The sequence below is a fragment of the Rhamphochromis sp. 'chilingali' genome (assembly GCF_963969265.1).
Source record: "Rhamphochromis sp. 'chilingali' genome assembly, chromosome: 1".
Lineage (NCBI taxonomy): Eukaryota > Metazoa > Chordata > Actinopteri > Cichliformes > Cichlidae > Rhamphochromis > Rhamphochromis sp. 'chilingali'.
Window position 1 is genome coordinate 61,526,728 of NC_137929.1, and position 10,863 is coordinate 61,537,590.

Consider the following 10,863-nt stretch of genomic DNA (forward strand, 5'->3'; position numbering starts at 1 on the left):
CGCTGGTTTCCTCTTTCGAGCGCAAACTGGGCGATAAACAAACAAGAGAGAAAAGCCAATCAGGTGATAACTGATCAGTTTCATGATTGAAGTAGCAACAGGAGAGGGGGGGAGAGAATAAGAGAAGAGGCAGCTGACGGCATAAAGATGCAGAATAACTCCAGCATTGTGTCTTTTTCCATTCTAACTGAAGTCCTGGACAAACTGTTCCTTTTCGCCTCAACACGAAACGACTAATATTTTCTCTGAATACGAGACAATTCAGTTTTTTACAGGACGGTTGGCAACTCTACTAACTAACCTTAATGAATAAAGTTCACTATCAATAACATCATAGCACCCGCCCAGCTGTATATAAACTTAGTCATGCTAACTAGCACGCAGTTATTGTAACTGACAGTAAAACATCAGCACAACGAAAATAAACTATACCTTAACTTGGTTTATATCTGACCCAGATAGACTGCAGGTCATAACTTCTTACCTGAAGTTTAGTTCACCTGACACTAGGAGCTGCCGCCTCTGGTGTCTCCTCCTGCCTTCCCCTTTTCAATGACTGTAGCAAACATTAACGACAACAGCGCCTCCTCCCATTGTGTAAAAATGAAGCCAAAATATCCCGCTTGTGGAGGCTGCCATCTTACATTTTTGGAGCCAGAGTCTCCGCATTAGTGTCTTGAGGTGGAGCGACTGTGCACGCCCACCCACGCACTGGACGTGACCGCAAATACACCCCCCTACACTTTTTACATAGCCCGGCTGCTCCAGTTTATTTGTTGATGGGTTTACCGTGACTGATGACTCGTTCAATTAAGGTAAATACAACCATGTAACTGTTATGAAAAAGACACACACCTTATCATCTCATGGTTCTAAAACATCCAAAATCACTGTTATTAATTTGTTTGCTAGATTAGCCACTAGCATACGCAATGGGTTGGAGGCTTGTTGCTAGCTAGTTAGCTTTGCTACACATCTGTTACTCTAGTAGTCTGTATGATTAAACTATTCAGCACTCCTTATGTTTTTTTATCCATTTTTAGACAGCGATGAGATCAGCTGCACACTCCACAGAGGCCCAGAGTTAATATCAAAAATATAATGCTGTCCTTTGAGATTTTAACATAAGGATGTGAGTGTAATGGATCTGAAACTGTTTAAATCTTCAGAGCCCTCTACATCCTGGTAACATGTAAACTTTAAAAACAGCAGCAGCTTTCAGTGGTGTAGTCTAATTTGTTCTTTTCATTTAATAATAGAGTCCATATTATATGAATAGCTACATTCACGCTGGGGAGAAACTAGTGAGGGAGACCATGAGGACTAAGCTGGGTTTCCTGGGTCCAGAGGTTTGGAGAAACTTCTTCCCTTTCTTTCATCACAGCTATCCTGTGCCAGATGTTCTGTTGACCCACTGAGAGAGGCTTTATTTAAGAAACACCAGGAAGACTGAAGCTCATGGCATTGATCAAGTAGGACTCATGATCTTCACCAGCAGCTCCCTCACCGGGAAATCTTCAGCACTCCTCTGTAGGCCCACCCCAGAAGATGGATAAACCCAGCATTTCATGAACACTCTGGTTACTCTGGTACGAATACCTCTTAGTCTGTTATTTACCATAAAGTGATTATCTGCAAAAAAACTGAAAGAATTCCAGATCACAAGTTTGTAGTTCAACATACAAGTGACAACCTTTGACCTTCATCAGATTTTATTTAACTGTGTCAGAGAAAATCAGCTTGTGCTCTTCCTGCAGCTGAGTACATCAAGTGTTTAAAACAGAAGCTGTGCAGGTCTGAGATCAGCAGCTTTGTGAAACACCAAACTGAGATCCTGTTGATGCTGATATATAGTGACAAAGTTAAATGGGCGATGAATGAACTTTGTCTTTAACTTTATCAGTAAAACAGCTGCAGCTTTCACTGACAGCACATGTGGTACTTTAACCTTTGTACTGTTTTCATCAGTTAATTTTGCTGTTAACATGTGAGCATGTTGGATGATCTGTCTGCTGTCACTGGGTGGTGTCAGGTTAGGGCTGTGTGCAGGCAGGAACGGAAGTAGAAGGACCCAATGTGCAGACACTCGGAGGCGGAAAGTAACTCAAAACTCAGCTTTTATTGCTAGATGGCAAAACGTAACAAAAATCCAAATAAACTTACATGACCAGGCAGACGGCACACACAGCATAAATGAGAGTAGATCACGACACAGACACAAAGAAACACAGGGCTTAAATACACAGAGGGAGCAATCAGGGAATGGGTAACAGGAGGGAAACACAGCTGGGGCAAATCAGGCCTAACGAGACAAGGGGAAGCAAAACCAGACACAATAACATCAGACATGGACTTTCAAAGTAAAACAGGAAACATAACACAGACTCAGGCAGGCACTATAACAAATGGAACAGAGACGTGGGACCAGGACAGACACTGACTGGACGTGGGGATATAGCAGACAGGGGAGACAGCAACTATGGAACACAGACAGAAAACCAGAACACTAAAACTCTAACCAAACCCCACCCAGAGAACCTAAACTAAGAATAATCCTAAAACCCATAAAGCAAAGCTAGAATATATAGGGAGTGCAGAATTATTAGGCAAGTTGTATTTTTGAGGAATAATTTTATTATTGAACAACAACCATGTTCTCAATGAACCCAAAAAACTCATTAATATCAAAGCTGAATGTTTTTGGAAGTAGTTTTTAGTTTTAGATATTTTAGGGGGATATCTGTGTGTGCAGGTGACTATTACTGTGCATAATTATTAGGCAACTTAACAAAAAACGAATATATACCCATTTCAATTATTTATTTTTACCAGTGAAACCAATATAACATCTCCACATTCACAAATATACATTTCTGACATTCAAAAACAAAATAAAAACAAATCAGCGACCAATATAGCCACATTTCTTTGCAAGGACACTCAAAAGCCTGCCATCCATGGATTCTGTCAGTGTTTTGATCTGTTCACCATCAACATTGCGTGCAGCAGCAACCACAGCCTCCCAGACACTGTTCAGAGAGGTGTACTGTTTTCCCTCCTTGTAAATCTCACATTTGATGATGGACCACAGGTTCTCAATGGGGTTCAGATCAGGTGAACAAGGTGGCCATGTCATTAGTTTTTCTTCTTTTATACCCTTTCTTGCCAGCCACGCTGTGGAGTACTTGGACGCGTGTGATGGAGCATTGTCCTGCATGAAAATCATGTTTTTCTTGAAGGATGCAGACTTCTTCCTGTACCACTGCTTGAAGAAGGTGTCTTCCAGAAACTGGCAGTAGGACTGGGAGTTGAGCTTGACTCCATCCTCAACCCGAAAAGGCCCCACAAGCTCATCTTTGATGATACCAGCCCAAACCAGTACTCCACCTCCACCTTGCTGGCGTCTGAGTCGGACTGGAGCTCTCTGCCCTTTACCAATCCAGCCACGGGCCCATCCATCTGGCCCATCAAGACTCACTCTCATTTCATCAGTCCATAAAACCTTAGAAAAATCAGTCTTGAGATATTTCTTGGCCCAGTCTTGACGTTTCAGCTTGTGTGTCTTGTTCAGTGGTGGTCGTCTTTCAGCCTTTCTTACCTTGGCCATGTCTCTGAGTATTGCACACCTTGTGGTTTTGGGCACTCCAGTGATGTTGCAGCTCTGAAATATGGCCAAACTGTTGGCAAGTGGCATCTTGGCAGCTGCACGCTTGACTTTTCTCAGTTCATGGGCAGTTATTTTGCGCCTTGGTTTTTCCACACGCTTCTTGCGACCCTGTTGACTATTTTGAATGAAACGCTTGATTGTTCGATGATCACGCTGCAGAAGCTTTGCAATTTTGAGACTGCTGCATCCCTCTGCAAGATATCTCACTATTTTTGACTTTTCTGAGCCTGTCAAGTCCTTCTTTTGACCCATTTTGCCAAAGGAAAGGACGTTGCCTAATAATTATGCACACCTGATATAGGGTGTTGATGTCATTAGACCACACCCCTTCTCATTACAGAGATGCACATCACCTAATATGCTTAATTGGTAGTAGGCTTTCGAGCCTATACAGCTTGGAGTAAGACAACATGCATGAAGAGGATGATGTGGACAAAATACTCATTTGCCTAATAATTCTGCACTCCCTGTAATGAAATAACAAAAATCAAAGAACCAAAAACACAAAACACTGGGTTGACGACCCATGGACCCTAACAGGTGGTGCTGAGGTCTGAATATGAGGGCAGCTCCTGTAATCACAAAGAGGACAGAACCATCACAAACTCAAATATAAAGTTTCTCTCAAATCTGAAATAAAAAACAAACAAACAAAAAAAAAAACACTGATCCTTCTCTGTCCTCACCCACCCAGGATCTGAAGCTCTTCTCTTACATTTTTTTCAGTTCCACAGTTTTCTCTTGATGTCCATAGTTATTGATGAGGAGTTACTAAAGTACAAGCTTTTTTTTTTAAATGGTGTTACTGTCTTTAAAGATTTGGCAAGGGACTGAAAACATGCTGCTGTTTGAAGATACTTAATAATCAGTTCTGCACAGGAGCTGAAGCAGAGTGCAGCCTGTTGCATTAAAAGTACAATAGTTGTAATAAAAGTACAGTAACGATAATTAGTGACTGAGCAACCCGGGGCGTTTCGCTTGATTTCTTTAGTCAGGGTAACTGTGTTTTCACACCGAATGCGATAGACACGACCAAAAACGCGGCAGACGCCCCTAACTTGACGCGGGCAAATTTGCACCTCGACGCTGTGTGATACCTGTGCTAATATATGCTAAACTGTCCGTTTATACACTGCTAACATGGATGTGGTATGCTAACAGTGAATATCTCATCATCAAAAGGTCTCATCAAGTCCTGATTTAATTCGATTTATGTTATGTTATCAGTGCTAGCATATTCTATCTTGATATGCTATGTCTTATCACAGGTTAACTTTTCAAAAAATATTAACAATGATTTAAGCAAGGAAAGGGCTATATGTCAACATACAACTCTTTATTTCTATTAATGTCTTACTTCATTCCTACCTGATTGACATGTGTAGGAATTATGAGTGATTGGCTCACTGTAGGGGTAAAAGTTGCTACAAATCAAATTATGACATGTTAAAGTTAAAACAAAACACAACTGACTGTTTTATATTATATCTAATATATATCATGTAATTATACTTATAATTACAAAATGTTTTATATAAGGTTTATGTTTTGTAATTTAAACCTGACATCACAAAAGTATTTTGGACTTTGAATAATGTATTTTGTAACTGCAGTACACATAATACTAATTTTGAACAATTTTGTCCAGGTTCATTGCCACCGGGGGCTCCTTTATGACCATCGCATTCAGTTTCAGAGTTGGTGTGTCCACAGTGAGCCAGATCATCCCCCAGGTAGCAACGGCTATCTGGGACTGTCTAGTGGCCCGGTGGCCCGGTGGCGCCAGTGTCCGGCAGCCTCGCCTCTGTCAGTGCGCCCCAGGGCAGCTGTGGCTACAACGTAGCTTGCCATTGCCAGTGTGTGAATGTGTGTGTGAATGGGTGAATGACTGAATGTAGTGTAAAGCGCTTTGGGGTCCTTAGGGACTGAGTAAAAGCGCTACACAAAAGCAGGCCATAATAGACCTACACCTTAGTTCACAGATTCACTTTGTCTAAGGTGTATTTCTGGGATTTTGCACAACCCAGGATTCAGATCATGAATACATAATGGGTTTGGATTTACAACATTATGAATGAAATGTGCTCTATTTGGAAGCAGCAGGTCTCCCTCCCCTTTCGACGGGTTGTGTGTGAGACTTTAAATCATAAAACTGAAAATTATAAATTGTGTATGTTTATTGTCTTACTCTTCTTATATTTATTGTTTGTTTACTTGCACTGCTGTAACTGGAGCCTCGTCGTCTCTTCTCTCTGTATACTCTCTGTATACTATAGCGGAGACGACAAAGTTTACTTTGACTTAAGCAGCAATTAAGCGCACCAAGGGCTCTCTCGCTCACTTTTCACGTTTCAAAAAAACATTGGTGTAAGTCTGTATCATAATCTCTGGTGTTTTTGTGTTTGTTGTTTTGTTTTTATTTTGTTTTATTTTGCGAGTTGGTAATTAGATGCTGCTCCAGCCAGCAAGTGAATCCCCCGCCGACCTGCCCTCTCCTCCCTTTGCCGCAAGCAGCAGGCGCACCTCGCAAATGGAGGGCGCCCTTACTCCCAGCAAATGGGCGATAGAAAACCGATCGGTGCCTATGCCATTCTGAGCCATGAGCTGGCTGATGTCGGGGCAGCATGAGTACGCGCATTTTTTTTTCCCGCCGATGCCTGTGATGCCGCCCCAGGCTACCGCCCGTGTCACCCGTATCAAAAGCCGCTACTGCTGGATGTGAAGCACGTCCACACAAAGGCACCCCATATATCATATAGGAGACACACACATTGATATACACTAAATATTTATTTCATTTCTTTTTTTGTGGTGCCCAAATTTATGCACCTGCTTGATTTTGTTTAAACAATTATTGCACACGTTCTGTAATTCCAATAAACTTCATTTCACATCTCAAATATCACTGTGTGTGACTCCTATATGATATATTTAACTGACATTTTTATTGTAACAACCAATTATTTATACAGGAAAATAATGGCCATGAACAAGGTTGCCCAAACTTTTGCATCCCACTTTATTAGCATATTTTGTCATTAGAATAATATGAAATAAATTCTACATGTGTCAAGTTGTGTGCCAATTTCAAATAATATTAAAATTCTCAAACAGAAAAACATTAAACATAAATATATAAAATATAACTATTTACAGAGAGACAGGAATAAAAAGGACCAGCTTAAAGTGGAAGAGCCTCAGGGAGAAGGAAGAGAAAAATAACACCATTGTTTCTGCACTGGAGAGCCTGCTGCCTCATCAGAAAACTACTGATTGCTCGGGTCCAATGTTTCCAAATTTAACACAGCTGTGCTGTTTTCAAAAACGAATTTATTAATTTGAAATTTCACTAATACTCTCATCTCGGCATGCTCTCCAGAGCAGGAACAAGGCTGACGAGGAAATGCTCCGTTGGAGAAGGTGTGGTCTCTTCAGGGACTCCAGGATGGCCAGCTCCATCGCCGATGGACCGTCCTGAGACCCATCACTCATCCGCCTCGGAGCTGTCCTCCTCTGTGGGCCTGTAAAACACAGCACAAAACAACACAAAGAAATGAGAAGGCTGCTACTATGTTTCCATTTTCAACATTGAAAAAAAAAACCCAGGACATAATCAGAATGGTTGTAGATATTTAGTGAAGGTAATCACAAGGGAATCCAACAGAGTAAATAGTTATCACTGCTTGCTGTACATCTGATGCTACAATTACATACCTGTGGGTGGAGCAGCAGGAGTGGAGGGACCAGGGACTGGGGCGCCAGGAGAAGCAACAAGTGATGGTTCTGCTGCAGAATCACTTGGCTCTGTCAAGACAATATTAAATGTTAACAGGTAGAAAACAGTAGTCATAGAGAAAGTATATACAGTGGTCCCTCATTTATTGCAGCAGGGGTTCTCAGAATAACTAGCCCCTTGCCACGCACGTTATACTCTTTTTTTTCCAAACACTCCTGAACATTAGTCACAGTTCTCACAAGTTGATTCTCAAAGTGCAAACCTTTGTAGATTTTAAAACGTAAAAGTATTATTATGCCACGTTTTTTCTTTGTCTGCCGGCCACTTGTGTGCGCCTTTTCCCTCGCAGTGCAGGTGTCTATTTCCGAATGAGGGTCATAGTTATGGGTGTTTTTGTGCTGTTTTTTCTATTGGACGTGATGGTTATCAAAACAAAACATGATCAATTTGGCAAGCGCAGGAGACACGACACGAAGGAGATTTGTCAATCAGGCTGCAGAATGCAATGTGCATTGTTGAAAGCTGTACTGTGCAATAAAAAAAATCAGCGAAAAAAAAAAAAGATAAAATATATTCCTAAAATATATTCCTATATGACAACATTTTATTCCTGTCTTGGTACAGAAAGCAGCAGGTGTTGTACAGCTCCGGGTGGTTTGCTACGGCGTTGATGAGCCTTTCCTCCATTTTGAATGAAGTATGAAGGGCTTTGGCTGCACCTGCCCATTTGACCTAGGTCAGAGCCACGTCACCAGGCTCCTGATTGGTTGTTGTGGCGCGAATTGACGCTGGAGTTCAGATTTTTCCAACTCGAGAGGTAGACGCGATACGCACGAATGAACAAAATGCAACACAAAAACTGACGCGCGTATTTTTATTTGCACGTCAAACGTGCTACTTTGACATGTGTTTGATGCGATTTCGCAACGCAAATCTGCTTCTGAATTTTCGCGGGACCCGCAATCGCATGTCTTCAAGCTTCTTCATTGACTTTACATGTAAACCTGACGCTATGGTGACGTCTATCGCGTTCAGTGTGAACACACTGTAACTTCATTCGCCTGCACGGATTAGCTAAACGAGCTTTACAAAACAAGTTTCCCCGACAGCCGAGTGCTCATCTTAGCTAGCTAGGTTTCAGGACCTAGCTAAGGACAGTAGTTACAGAGTAGCTTAAAAACACATTTACCTTGCCGAAAAAGTGTAGCGGGGCCTCGGGTCCTTCTGTCGGGTAATCCAGTTTACTGAAGAACACCTCAGTAGTGCTGTGCGAATCATGAACGAATCGTTCAATACTCGAGAATCACTTTACTGACTCGTGAATCATGATTCACAAGCCCAGCTGACTCACTGACTCATCCCTGTTGCTGTTAGCAAACGAATTTCATTAGTAGAAATATATCTAGCTCATAATTAAAATTGTGGGGGGAAAACAACCTCCAGCATCTTAACAAAAATATTTCTTCTCTGAACTGGAAGAAAAAACCCTGAGTAGAAGCTCACATCAAGACTGTCATGGTCCGTGGTCCTGTGTGTGTGGAATTGTCATGGTCCTGGGTCGTGCGACCCAGTGTTTTGTGTTTTAGCCTATTTTGATGTTTATTCTTTGTTTAGGGTCACTAAGGCAGTCCAGCCATTTGTACATATTACCCGTGTATTAAGTCTCCCTTGCCCTTCGTGTGTTTATGTCTGCGTGTCTTATATTGTCAAGTCCATGCTGTCGGTTATGTCATCTCCCCTGTACTACGTCTCCCCGGTTCATGTGTCTTGTCTAATCTCCATGTTTCCTGTTTTACTTTGAAAGTCTGTATTCACGGTCAGTGTATTCAGTTTCACTCCTTCTGTCCTGTCGTTAAGTTCATGTGTGTCAGCTGTGTTCCCATGTGTGGCCACTTCCCCTGATCATCCCTCATGTGTATTTAGTCTCTGTGTTTCATACAGTCTGTCTCGCGTCGTCTGTGTTACCACCTCCTGTGTTCTGTACCTCCAGCCATAGTCTTTCCTTAGTTTTGTCCAGTTTAGGTTTTCTGTTGAGTACTACACGTATGCTGCCCTCATTCTGTTTTTGTTCTTTTCATCAGCCATAATAAAAGGCTCGTTTTGGTTGGAATCCACTCCTGCATCCTCGTTGTGGGTCCACCACACACCTTTCCGCACGGTCTGCCTCCGCAGACCTTGACAGGAATGTGGTCCTGTGTGTGTGTGGAATGTGTGATGCGCTACCCGCGCATCACACATTCCACACACACACAGGACCACAGCCCCAGGCTTGGCCATCACCGGCACACCTGCTCTCCATCGGGGTGATTACCTGAAGAGCTACTTAACCCGGCGCTGAAAGCAAAGTTATGCAGCATTTTAGCCACACTATTGCCCTATCAAATCAGTGAGCTGGAATTTTTTTTCTTCTAAACATGAACTACTGTTACAGCAACAGACATTAATATTACTGGTGCCCCACACAACAACTCAATGTCCACTATGTGAAGGAGCAAAACACATGCCTTCTCCTCTCATTAACTGAGATAAACTGCTGGCATATTTGTTTCACATCTATACTGTCCAGTCTCACCTGGTGGACATGGCAACATGTTATTCATGGTTACATACAATTTTAGACTGATGTGGGCTAAAGCCTAGAACATACTTGTCAACCTTGAGACCTTAGAATTAGGGAGACATTTAAATGTCACCGTTATTATTGTCCAATTTCAGAGGCTGCGTCCACCTGAGGACCAGGTGTTGTGCCAAAAAGTGAGTGTCTGCCAAAAACTGATTGCTTGTATTTAAACTGCTATAAATAACTTGTTGGTCTATAATATGTGAAAAATATGTCAAATTTATCCCTTATGAATTTTACCAAGTCATCTTGAGCAACAAACAACATTCGTGTAACAAGGTAGACGCCGCAATCAGTTTTTGGCAGTGACTTTTAAATGGTAAATGGACGGATTCATATATAGTGCTTTTCTACTCTCCTGGAGTACTCAAAGCGCTCTATACAATAATGCCTCATTCACCCATTCATACAAGCACTTCTAAAGTCAAGTGCAAACTAAACTACATTCACACTCCGATGAACGCATCGGAGGGCAACTTGAGATTAGTATCTTGCCCAAGGATATTTGACATGTAGACTGGGGAAGCAAAGGATCAAACCACAAACCTTCCCATCAGTAGCTGATCTGCTCTACCACCTGAGCCACAGCCACAGCCACCACACTTTTATGTATCCTGTATTTATGCAGTTAAAAAAATATATTGTTTACTTAACTCTTAAGAGAGACACTTTTAATCTGGCCAAGAGGACAGCTGAGATTGCAACAAATGCAAAAAATAGTTCTGTAAACATGTTTTTTTCCCCTCTTTATTTATAAAGTTTTGCATATGTAATTTGACATATCAGGCCCAATACAGCAAGTACCAACCGATATAAAGACATATATCAAAACAAATTAGG